The sequence below is a fragment of the Gossypium arboreum genome, chromosome 3 (assembly GCF_025698485.1).
Source record: "Gossypium arboreum isolate Shixiya-1 chromosome 3, ASM2569848v2, whole genome shotgun sequence".
Classification (NCBI taxonomy): domain Eukaryota; kingdom Viridiplantae; phylum Streptophyta; class Magnoliopsida; order Malvales; family Malvaceae; genus Gossypium; species Gossypium arboreum.
The window spans coordinates 32,243,517-32,256,610 of NC_069072.1; the positions used below are offsets into that span (position 1 = coordinate 32,243,517).

At 38.2% G+C, this 13,094-nt stretch overlaps 1 non-coding gene across 1 annotated transcript; it reads left to right on the forward strand.

Annotated features, from left to right (window-relative positions):
- Nucleotides 1–7,409: 7,409 nt before the first annotated feature.
- On the forward strand, nucleotides 7,410–7,516 carry LOC128291270 (small nucleolar RNA R71). The gene has a single exon (XR_008281046.1). It is a non-coding gene; the product is annotated as a small nucleolar RNA R71 (small nucleolar RNA).
- The last annotated feature ends 5,578 nt before the right edge of the window (nucleotides 7,517–13,094 follow it).

Consider the following 13,094-nt stretch of genomic DNA (forward strand, 5'->3'; position numbering starts at 1 on the left):
AAGAAGTTGAAGATGTTGTTGACTGAGACTCCTGTACTAGTACAACCCGAATCAGGAAAAGAGTTCGTGATTTATAGTGATGCTTCTTTGAATGGTTTGGGATGTGTACTTATGCAAGAGGGCAAAGTTATGGCTTATGCCTTGAGACAATTAAAACCTCACGAAAAGAACTATCCGACACACGACCTAGATTTGACTGCCATAGTATTTGCTCTGAAGATTTGGCAACATTATTTATTCGGAGAGATATGCCATGTATACTCCGATCATAAAAGTCTTAAGTACTTGATGACCCAAAAGGATTTAAATCTGAGGCAACGTAGATGATTGAAACTATTAAAAGATTATGAGTTGATTATAGATTACCATCCGGGAAAAGCGAACATGGTCACTGATGCATTAAGTAGAAAATCATTGTTTGCTTTGAGAACAATGAATGCCCAATTGACCTTGTCAGAGGATGGTTTAATTCTAGTAGAGTTAAAAGCTAGACTGACATTTCTTCAAGAAATTTTTGAGGCTCAGAAGAGTGATAGCGAATTACTATCCAAGAAAACCCTATGTGAATCAGATGTTGAATCGAATTTTTGGATCAGTTTCAATGGTTGCTTGAGATTCTGGGATAGGATTTGTGTTCCTAAGGACACCGAATTGATTCAGAAGATATTAGATGAGGCACATAGTGGTTGTTTATCAGTACACCCTAAGAGTACGAAAATGTATAACGAATTGAAGAAAATGTATTGGTGGCTAGGAATGAGAAGAGACATTTTAGAGTTCGTTTCCAAGTGTCTTGTGTGTCAGCAAGTGAAGGCTGAACACCAAGTACCTCCGGGTCTACTTCAGCCTATCACGGTCCCCGAGTGGAAGTGAGATTGGATTACTATGGATTTCATGATGGGTTTGTCGGTAACCCCGAAGAAAAAGGATGTTGCTTGGGTTATTATGGATAGGCTAACAAAGTCGACACATTTTATAGGCTTTGGATTGCCTAAGAGCCCTCAAAATTAGCCTTTTCCGATTTGGACTCAACTTGGGCTTGGCAGGGACACGCCCGTGTAACATGCCCTTGTGCAATTACTTCAGGCCGTGCTCGAGCCTGCCAAATTGACACGGCCGTGTGGTCTGCCCGTATGAGGAGGTCCAGGCCGTGTGGATTTCGTACTTTGGCCCATTTTCTCTGGTTTTGGCCCGTTTCTCATTCCTTTCACTCTCCTATGCTCTCCTAAGTATAAAACATGAAATTAAAGCATTAGGAGCATCGAATTCACCAATTCTAATAGGAAATCATCCATAAAATGTATTAAACATGGGGTAAAAATATGTATAAATTACGGTTTATCAAATACCCCCACACTTAAGCATTTGCTTGTCCTCAAGCAAAATTCTCAACTCATAATCAAAATAATTCTTCTCAACTTATAATTTCTATCGATAATATCTCAAAATAATCTATAGGTAATCATACATTGAGAATTCAACTAAAAGAACATAAAAGTTTCAAACATTCCAAGTTGAGTATTTAATCATGCAAACATAGGTATCTCCCTTCATCTAAGTAATTACCTTTGATTCAGAATAATACAGAGTTTTACATCCTCACTAAATATTTACTTAAATCACTCGAGGTGTTTTAAGGACAATAAATGAAGCACTCAATAGTCAATAATGAAAAGTCATTACCATAGGCTTGCAAGAAAATCAAATCTCCACCACTGATAAATTGAGATGAAACATCAATCAAAAGGTATTTAGAGGGTTGTAATAAGGCTTGGTTAGGGGGTCTGGTCATAAGCTGAAAGAAAGGGTTAGAATCGAGATTGAATTGAAAAATTGCCTAATTAGAAAAAGAGTTAATCATTACTTGCGTACAACAGAGCTTCTTCTCAGAATATGGAATTACTAATGTGTATACATAGTTTTTTCTTTTTTTCTTTTTTTTTCTTAAGAACAAGTTAAATAACATAGACTAACTATTAAGAACAATATATAGCTAAGCAATTTATTCAACTCAAATCTCAACAAAAATAGGGATTAATTTAGGGGATTTCAACAATAATAGGTTAAGGGTTAATATTAAGGGTAATACAAGAAATGGCTTGTTAGGCTCAAGGGGGTTTACTAGGGGTTAATCATGGAGGTATGCTTTTCATGGCATGAGTGGGTTAATCCTAAGTGCCTTAATCATTTTGACATATCAAATCAAATGGTGTGGTCTCGACATGTATAATCAAGCAAGTTCTAGAATAACAGTTCAATCTTGGCGACTCAAAGCAATAATAAAAGTGAGCATGAAAGAATTAATAGATGCTCAAAAGGCTCAAAAATCTCACAAAAATTATGGCTTTTTGATGTTTAAAACTTGTAAATTCCAACTCAAAGTAATACCTAAACTTTGGGGAAACAACTTAAGATTTTAAATTCTTAAAAATCAACTTATCATGCTTGATTCTCTAATGTCTTGAGGTTTAAACAATCAATGCATAAATGCCTATGTTTTAATTCAAGATATATCAACAAATATCATAAATCAATCAAAATTTATCCTAAATATGATATGAGAGCTTTTCAAGAGAACAAGGTAATCATTCAGGGATTTTTCTGATAATGAAATAAATACCCCCCACACTTAAGATGTACATTGCCCTCAATGTAAAAAGATAGATATTAGAGTATAAAAATAAGATAGGGAGAGAAGTGAAACTTCCTGTATGATAAATTCCTTAAACTGGAGTTTTGGAGAGTAATCGATTCGAGAGTGGAGGAGGATACTCCGGCGGTCATAGAGGTTCATTAGTCCATAAGTCTTGTGCCAAAAGAATATTATATCTAGTGGTAGCTATGGTCGTGGTCAATCAGGACATGACAGTGTGAAGAACCTTTCCTGGTGGAGTTGTTAGTTCCTATGCGATGATGAGCTTAAGAGCTCTATATAACTATGATAAAATCAGGAACTTTTTAGGGGATATTAGGAAGAATAATTACTCATAAAGAAATAATCGAAATTGATAATTAAAAATAAAATTCTAAAATATTAATAAAAATAAAAATAAAAAGTAGTTTTAATAAAAATTAAAAACATAAAATAATAAATAAATGTTTTTAAACATCTTCATCGCTGGATGGTTCGCGAGGTGGGTCTGGCAATGAGATGTAGAGGTGCTGAAAAATCTGCTGTAGAGTAGCATCAATGTTGTCAAATCATTGAAAACACTACTACTCGAATCTAGTGAGGCGCTCAGAGATGTCAGCATATGAAGCCGACGTATGAACTGGAGAGAGGGTGGTGGTGGCTGAGTTGGTGGGTCCTCGTACTGTGGAGGGACATCATCAGGAATGTCCTTGTAGGCCTTCTCCTCGTTAGATTGGGCAAGACGATATTGGGGAGGGTAGGTTCCTCGGCGCCTCTCGATCATCCTCATGCTAAGCATGCTCAAGATGCCTTGTGGAGACATCTGGCCGATGAGGGTAAGGGATGATTCTTGGGCCGTGGTGCTGAGGAGCCTGAAGTGTCGAGCCAACCGAGTAACATAGGGGCCAATGGAGATGACCCCCTTCCTAGGCCGCTCCATTTGGTGCTGAATCGTGAGGGTAATGAAATAGGCAAGGTCGATGACGTGCCCGTGCAACATACACCATAAGAAGTAGGCATCGTGAGTGTTGATGATGCCAGTGCTCTCTCGCCTCCCTGTAATTGTGTGAGCCAAAATGGTGTGTAAGTACCTCAGGGATGGTGGGAGAACTGATGCCTTGGAGCTACTAGGATTGTAGGAGGCTGCGCCAGGGGCCAAAGTGTGTCAGCACTTCGAGGGAGAGAAATGTATGTGGCGAGTGAGAGCATGTAGTTCATTCTCATCCTTGAACTCCTCCATATATAAGCCCAGTGCAGCACCGAACTCTGGGACGCTTAGCTGGCGGACTAACCTGCCTAGGTGAAACTAGACTGTGCTGGGATCATCGTAATTCGTCATTATTGTCTGAAGATGGAATGTTAAGCATAGTTCCATCGTGAGCTCGAGGTATGTTGGTTCGATGATCCCAAAGAATAGCTCCCAAGGGTCGGTGGTTAGGAGGGCCCGAATCGCATCAGCCAACTGAACTTGTTCTATGGCAGCCCAGTTAATGTAGCGGCCCGCAATTAAAGGTCAAGCCCGAAGTATTTGGAAAAGCTCTTCTTGGTGCCCTCGAGGGAACTGCAGGAGAGGGTGACGAATTTCCGTGGTTGGACCCGCGAAAGATTATGCTCCCTTTCTCTTCTTTGAAGCAGGTATAGCGGTTTTCTTTCCTTGTGAAGATGACATGGTACCTAGGATCAAAAACCATTACTTCATTTTGAGGAATGATCAAAGTAAAATGAAGATAATTTGTAAATAACAATCATAATTTCAGCAACTACTAAGACTAACAAGTTAATCAAAGCAATCAATTGTATGGCATAAAAATGGAAACGAATTTCATGGAATGCAATGTGTAGCGGATGAAAAATGTTAACACTAAGGGCATGAGTATATATATTATTCTAATCATGAATATTTACTTCTAACTAGTCAAATAAAGTAGAGAAAACATATAATGAGTAAGAATTTTAACATGAGAAAGATAATAACTATTCTAGATATAACATTTGTATGATAAAAATAAGAAAGGAACATGAAAAATTTCATATTATTATGATAAATAGCCCTAGAAATTAGTAAGAATAAACGAGAAAAGAGTGAACAAACGCTAGAAAGAGAAGAATGGACGTCAAAAATAGAGTTGGAGGCGACGCACGGGCGTGGCAAGGAGGCCATGTGGAATTGCAGTGGCTAGGGTTAGGGTTTTTGAGTGGGGAAGACAATGAATAGTGCAGGGTATTTACAGATTTTGGGGCACACGGCCAGGTAACACGCCCGTGTTCCCCAATTTTAACCTGTGTGATTCGTGAATTTTGAATTTGGGCACGTCTGACATTTAGTACACGCCCGTGTTCCTTGGGCGTGTGGGTGCACATGACCGTGTCTGATGTTGTTCACTTCTCCCACGCCCGTGCATTCAGACCCACGCCCGTGTCAATCTAACAGGTTCAACCACAGGTGCTAGACACGGGCGTGTCGCACGCCCGTGTTGTTTTAACAAGTTCACCCATGATTCTTCCACACGGGCGTGTCTTACCCCATGTTGTTTTGGTAGGTTCGACCACGGCCATGTTGCATTACCGTGGCGTTTTATCGTAGCCCGTGTTTGGAAAAAACTTTTTTCCTGTTTTCACACGGCCCTAAGCACGCCCGTGCTCTTGGCCGTGTCCCTGTAGAAAACCTGTATTCAAGCGCTCCGTTAGTAAGTTAGATGTTGAAGTCTAAATTTTAAAGAAGTTAATACAGTTAGTGCTCGGGTGCCTTCCGAGAAGCACTTATTTATAGTTTAAGCTCGACTTACCTGTCTGTTAAATGATCATGGTGGTTTGAGGAGTTTATACTCCTCATTCCTGCTATTAATCTCATCAAAATAAGGTTTTAAACGGGTGTTGTTTACCTTAAAAGTGACGAACTTGGGATGACTCACCTTGATCGTACCAAATGGGACAATGTTGAGTACCGTAAGAGGGATTTCTTCATTCGATGTGGTAGTGACAATGCGGGGATCTGTGGCATCTAATAAGACTCTATCCTCAACCTTAAGTTGATTTGGAAAGGGATTGAGCTTGTTCTATCGTAGATTCGGTTTGTCAAGTGTTCTCGGTTTATACGTCCGCCATTCATCTAGCTTCTCGATTTGTAGCCTTCGATCTTCATGAATGGGTCCTCTACTATAGCTTGAGAATGACTCATGTGCTTCCTTCAAACTCATTTCCTGCAAAGAAGTTTGCACCATATTGTTAGTTTTAGTAGAATGGTTTAGATGATCACCTTCAATTTCCATTGTGTTTCCAGAATTGCGAGCTTGAAGGGTGACTATTTCGTCTCCCACACGGAGTGTGAGTTCACCTGTGCCAACATCAATAATTGTTTTAGCAGTTGCTAAAAAGGGCCTTCCTAGAATTAAAGGAGTGTTGCTATCCTCCTCTATATCTAGAACAATGAAGTCAACGAGAAACATAAATTTATCAATTTTAACTAGCACAACTTTAATAATACCCCTAGGAAATCTTATAGTTTTATCTACTAATTGAATGCTCATCCTAGTTATTTGGGTTTCCCGAGACCTAATTGTTTGAACATTTTGTAAGGTATGACGTTAATACTAGCCCCCAAATCAGCTAATGTATTATTAACATTTAAACTACCAATTAAGAAAGGAATTGTAAAACTCCCTGGATCTTTAAGTTTGTTGGGTAGTTTATTTTGGAGAATAGCTGAGCAAACTGCGTTTAGCTCCACATGTGATGCCTCGTCCATCTTCCGCTTATTTGCTAAAAGCTTTTTAAAAATTTCATTACGTTTGGCATCTATGATAGAGCTTCAATAAACGGTAAGTTAATATGTAATTTTTTTAAGAGTTTAAGGAATTTACCAAATTGTTCATCTGAGCGGTCTTTCCTTGTCGCGTTGGGGCATGGCATACGAGGTTTATATTCGACATTCACCGATTTGTTTTTATTGTGATCTACCTCACCTTGACCTTTGCTTACCACAGTTTCTTGCCTCGGTTCTGGCTCAGGCTCAACAAATCCTTTTTCATCTTGAACATTAATCGCGTTGAGCTGTTCCCTTGGGTTAGGTTCAGTATTACTTGGCAAGGTCCCTTGTGGTCGTTCGGAGATTAGTTTAGAAAGTTTCCCTATCTGAGTTTTGAGCCCTTGGATCGACGCTTGTTGGTTTTTAAGTGTTGTTTCGGTGTTCTAGAAACGAGTTTCTGACACTGATATAAAATTTGAGAGCATCTCTTCAAGGTTCGGCTTCTTTTTCTGTTGGTAGGGTGGTTGTTGGTAGCCTGGAGATGGTTGTGGTCTTTGATTTCTTTGACTGCCCCACTAGAAATTGGGGTGGTTCCTCCAACTTGCATTGTAAGTGTTACTATATGGATTGTTTTGAGGTCGAGGATTATTACCCATGTAATTTGATTGCTCGTTATCCATGTTGTGGCCATAAGGTTGGTATTCTGAATGGCTTGTTCCACCTACACTTGCTTCACACTGCATTACTGGGTGAACCTGTGAAGAACTAAGAAAACCATTAATCTTTTTATTTAGAAGTTCTACCTGGTTTGATAGCATAGTAATCAAATTGACATTATAAACGGCTGCTGTTTTAGTTGGTTTTGTCCTTATGACTTGCCACTGATAGTTATTCAGTGACATATCCTCTATAAACTCATAAGCATCTTCAGGTGTTTTATTATTGATGGTTCCGCCAGTAGCTGCGTCAACCATTTGCCGACTCGAAGGATTCAGGCCATTATGGAATGTTTGAACCTGAAGCTGAAGGGGTAACCCATGGTGAGGGCACCTTCTCAGTAAGTCTTTGTATCTTTCCCATGCATCGTAGAGTGTTTCTAAATCCATCTGCACAAAAGAAGAGATATCATTACGTAATTTAGCCATTTCAGCCGGTGGAAAATATTTTAATAGAAATTTTTCGCTCATTTGTTCCCAAGTAGTGATTGACCCTCGTGGTAATGAATTCAACCACTATTTAGCTTTGTTCCTCAATGAAAAAGGGAATAACCGAAGACGAATGGCATCATCAGAAACACCATTAATTTTAAATATATCGCATAGTTCTAAGAAGTTGGCTAAATGAGCGTTGGGATCCTCATCCTGCAAACCATCAAACTAAACAAATTGTTGTATCATTTGAATAGTGTTAGGTTTTTGTTCAAAAGTATTTGCAGCTACAACAGGTCTAACTATGCTTGATTCAGTTCCTGTTAAAGAAGATTTAGCATAATCATACATATGCGTGGAGCAGGATTTTGATTAGCCGCAATTCCAGGAGGTAGCTGATTGTCTTGGTTTGCAGCCATCTCTTCTGTTGGGGGTTGAGTATCGTCTTCTTGCTCGTTCTCTATGTATCTTAGGCTTCACCTTATTTCTCTTTGGTTTCTGCGAGCTGTGCGAACGATTTCTTCTTCAAAAAGTAGTGGTCCTGACGGGTTTCTTCTAGTCATAAAGTATAAAAAACCTGCCAGAAGAAAGAAAAAGAAAATTAGTAAATTAGAATAAAATTAAAAATAAAATTAGATTGCAAGAAAAATAAATGGCTAAAGTAATAAAAATTGAGTGTTCCTAATTTTAGTTCCCCAGCAGCAGCGCCAAAAACTTGATCGAGTGATTTCGTGATTGGTTTTAAATATTTATAATTAATCATTCTTGAAACTAACTATTACTGCGATGTTGGCAAGTGTACCTATCGAACAGTAGTATAGTTTTAGCAAGATTGGATTGTCGAACCCAAGGGAACTAAAAGTACTAGTAATGATTGTCTTTTTATTACTAGACTAAGAATAAAGAGGTTTTTGTTTTAACTAACTAATTATCTAAACTAAGAATTCACAGAGAATGGAATAGGGGAATTGCTTTTGGGAAAATCGATTGAATTAAGACAATACCTAAGGAAAAATCCACCTAGACTGTACTTGTTATTCTGGCTTCGAATCGGACAATTTATTCATTTAACTTGTTCTGTAGAGATCCCTAAGTTATGTTATTATCCCTATTCAAGACTAATAATGTCTAATCCCTAGATTGAATAATTGAGACTTTTCTCTAATTAACACCCTAGGGTTGCATTAACTCGATCTATGGATCCCCTTATTAGGTTTCACCCTAATCCAGCAAAATCTTGTCACCCCATGTCTAGGCACGGAAACAACTCCGCTTAATTATGACAAATGTACTCTTAGACAGGGTCTATTCCTCCTCTGAATAAGAGCTTATCTTGAACCAGTGTCTTAAGATATCAAAACAAGAATTAAGAACAAGCTAAATATTTATCATACAATTTAGAAAATAATAACAAGATTCGTCTTAGGTATCATTCCCCTTAGGTATTTAGGGGATAGTTCATAACTAAAAAGGAAAACATCTTAGAATAATAAAGAATACAAAACATAAAGAAAACCCAAAAACTCCTGAAGGGGAAACTGAGGAGAGATCTTCAGTCTTGATGGTGAATCCGACTTCTGAGATGGATCAATCGGCTTCCTTGGAGTAATTCCTTACTCCCTATTCTGTGCCCCCCTTTTCTTCCTCCTCTAGGGTGTATTTACAAGCTTTGGAATGCCTAAGAGCCCTCAAAATTAGCCTTTTCCGAATTGGACTCAACTTGGGCTCGACAGGGACACACCTGTGTAACACACCCGTGTGCGATTACTTCAGGTCTTGCTCGAGCCTGCCAAATTGACACAGCCTTGTGGTCTGCCTGTGTGAGGAGGTCCAGGCCTTGTTGATTTCGTACTTTGGCCCATTTTCTCTGATTTTGGCCCGTTTCTCGTTCCTTTCGCTCTCCTATGCTCTCCTAAGTATAAAACATGAAATTAAACCATTAGGAGCATCAGATTCACCAATTGTAATAGGAAATCATCCATAAAATGCGTTAAACATGGGGTAAAAATATGCATAAATTACGATTTATCAGAAAAAATAATTCAAATTTTAGAAGACATGTTGCGGTGTTCTGTTCTCGAATTTCAAGGTAGTTGGAAAAGGTACTTATCATTGGTTGAATTCGCCTACAATAATAGCTATCAGTCGAGTTTGAAGATGGCACCTTATGAGGTTCTATATAGGCGAAAGTGTCGAACGCCCTTATATTGGACCGAGCTCAGAGAGAGTCAGATTCACAGGGTCGATCTAGTCAAGAAGACTGAAGAGAAAGTTAAAGTGATTCGTGACTGTTTGAAGGCCGCCTCAAATAGGCAGAAATCTTATGCGGATTTAAAACGAAAAGAGATCGAATTTCAAGTTGGTGATCGAGTGTTTTTGAAAGTATCCCCATGGAGAAAAGTTCTCAAATTAGGTAGAAGAGGCAAGTTGAGTCCTCATTTCATAGAACCCTATGAAGTTACCGAAAGAGTAGGGCCGATTACCTATCATTGGCCTTACCACCAGAATTGGAAAAGATTCACGACGTGTTTCATGTGTCCATGCTACGTCGATATAGATCAGACCCTTCGCATGTGATTGCAACAACAGAGGTTAAGATTCATCCGGATATGTCCTATGATGAGGAACCTATTAAGATTTTAGCCCGAGAAGTTAAGCAACTGAGAAATAAGAGCGTTTCCCTTATGAAAGTATTATGGTAGCGACATGGGGTTGAAGAGACCACATGGGATCCCAAAGAGATAATGAAAAGCAAATACCCAAACCTTTTTACCGATAGGATTTTCAAAGACAAAAATCCCTAAAGGGGGAAAATTGTAATAGCCCAATTTAAGGCTAGTCGAAATAGTGATTTTGAAACCACTAAACCGAGGTTGAGAAAATTATTTTAAATATCATTTTATGTATTGTAGCATGATTAGATATGTAATATCCCAAAATAGGGCTTAGTCAGAATAGTGGTTTTGAGACCACAAATTCGACATCAAAATATTAATTTTATGATTATTACGAGGCTTAGAATATAAGAATATGCATGTGTTAAAGTTTCATGAAGGAATTCTTTGAGTAAGTGCCCAATTGGAAAATTAGGGACTAAATTGAATAAATTGAAAAACTTGGATTCTAGAAGCAATTTTCATGAAATTGCTTTAGATTATAAAATAGAAGGTCTTGGGTAGAAATTTGCCCAATTTCTAAGTTTTTGGACAAAAATGGGCTTGCATGAATGAAATTTCAAAGAAAGGGCTTAAAGACATTTTGGTCATTTGGCATATTAATGAAATAAAATGGGAAAAAGAAAGCAAAAATCAGCCATTCTTCTCCCTTGTCCAGCCAAAATTCCTAAGCCACCATAGCTAGGGTTTCCAAGCTTTTCAAGCTCATTAGTAAGTGCTCCTAAGCCCCGTTTTAAATGTTTTTTGTAATTTTGAGATCCTGGTAGCTTTTTCTCTCCATTTCTACCCATATTTCATGCTAGGGTTCATGTTTAAAAATCTAAACATACATGAGTTATTGTATTTTGATGTTTTATGGAGGAATATGAAAGTTTGAGGTGTGTTAAACAACTTTTCTTAGGTGATTTTCATGAAAAACCCCTAAAGGGACCTTTTTGCAAAAGTTGTAAAATGTGTGGTAGAAATGTAAAAATAATGGAAAATGTGGACTACCATAAGAGGAAAAAGTGTTCGGCTAGGCTTGAGTAAGGTAAAAATTGCATGCGTTTCATTATACGAGCCTAGGGACTAAATCGTAAAAATATGAAAGGTTAGGGGCAAACGGTCATTTGGACCGGGGTGGAATTTAGACTTGAAATGTATAATGTGGAGTGTTAATGATCTATTTTTATATTTATAGAATCCGAGGAATAAATTCCAGGGGTCGATCGAAGAAAACGAAAGGTTTCAGGATAACCGAAACATGACACTGAAACGAATACCAGGTAAGTTCGGATAACTTAAAGTAAACACTCAATCTGCCTAATTATATGATTTATGAATGCATGATGATTGCATTTATTAATAACATGAAATTCTATGAAATGCATGTTTAAGTATGAACTGTGATAAATGTCTCGATTGAGGTTAAAAAAGGAATTCAATGATAAACCACAATTGACATGTGTAATGAGGTCCTGCATGTGTTGTAGTAAGGATTTAGCCCGAACGGGTAATCTTTTGATCTCATTTATAAAAGGATCTAGCCTGGACGGATATTCCTTTGAATGGTCGAGCCTCCCGAAGACAATGTGTGCATTATGGATTTAGCCTAGACGGGTAATCCGATTAGGATCTGAATTTAGCTTGGACTGGTAATTCAGATCCGAGCTCAATAAAGGTGTTTGTCGTTATAAGGGATTTAGCCTGGACTGGTAATCCCGACATCACCTTATAAGTTCATAAAATGGGGGATTTAGCCTGGACTGGTAATCCCACCATACGATGTGAGGTTCGCGGGAGTGCATATCTGAAACAATCATTGTATGAATTGATGGTAAATGGATATTCCATCGAGATTTCCTAGAATATTAATGAGATTATTGTGACATATATATACAAATGAGCGAGCTTACTAAGCATGAAAATACTTACCCCTCTCTTTTCCCTGTCTCTCACAGAGCTCGAGGACTCGTAAAGATTGAAAGACGGTTGGAGAGTCAGCATACTATCAAATAGACCAGCTTTGGTATAAAGACATTTCTAAATTTTTCAATGGCATGTGTAGGTCTTTTGAGTATTTTGCTATATGTTTCATTTGATTTGCCAAATGAAGGCTTGTAAAGATAAATCTATCTTTTTGTTTATGGCCATAGAAATCGGCTTATTTTGAAGTAGGCGATGACCTACAAAATTTCCATGTAAGTTTATAGTCATGTGTGATGGTTGAATTCCAATTGGCAATGAGTCATAAGAACGAGCCAATCTTGAATGTATTAAAGTGGTATGACAACACATAAATATAAGATGGGAAATAACCTAGCATGTACGAAACCAATGATATGAGATTTCCATGCAATGAGTTTTTGCAAAGATCATTTATGAGAGCATAATTATGTTTTACCTTGTTTTTAATATTCATTAAGTATAAGTGTTCAAAAGGGGGTGACCATAGGTTTGGAAAATAGCCTAATAGAGTCTACACGGTTGGTACACGGGCATGTGCCTAGGCCATGTGTGACACACAGGCCACACCCGTGGGCGTATAGCATGGTCGTGTGTCCCCTGCATCTAAAATGGTAAGTCTATTAAATGAACACGGGCTAGACACACGGGCGTGTGTCTTGACCATGTGAATTTAACAGAATGCTCAAGTCTTAACACGGGGTGATTGCACGGGCATGTCCCAAGTCATACGGGCGTGTGACACTTCAAGTTAAAGGAAATTTTCCAAGGTGCCCAAAGTTTATCAAATGTTCTCGGTTTTGTCCCACACCACCTCTAGGCATGTTTTAGGCCTCGAAAGCCTGTTTAAAGGAAAGGATATACATATTTGAAAAGTTTTAAATTAGAGCGCAACTTAGTTACTTGATTTAATATGTTTATGAACGTGAAATCCCTGTAACACCTCGAGC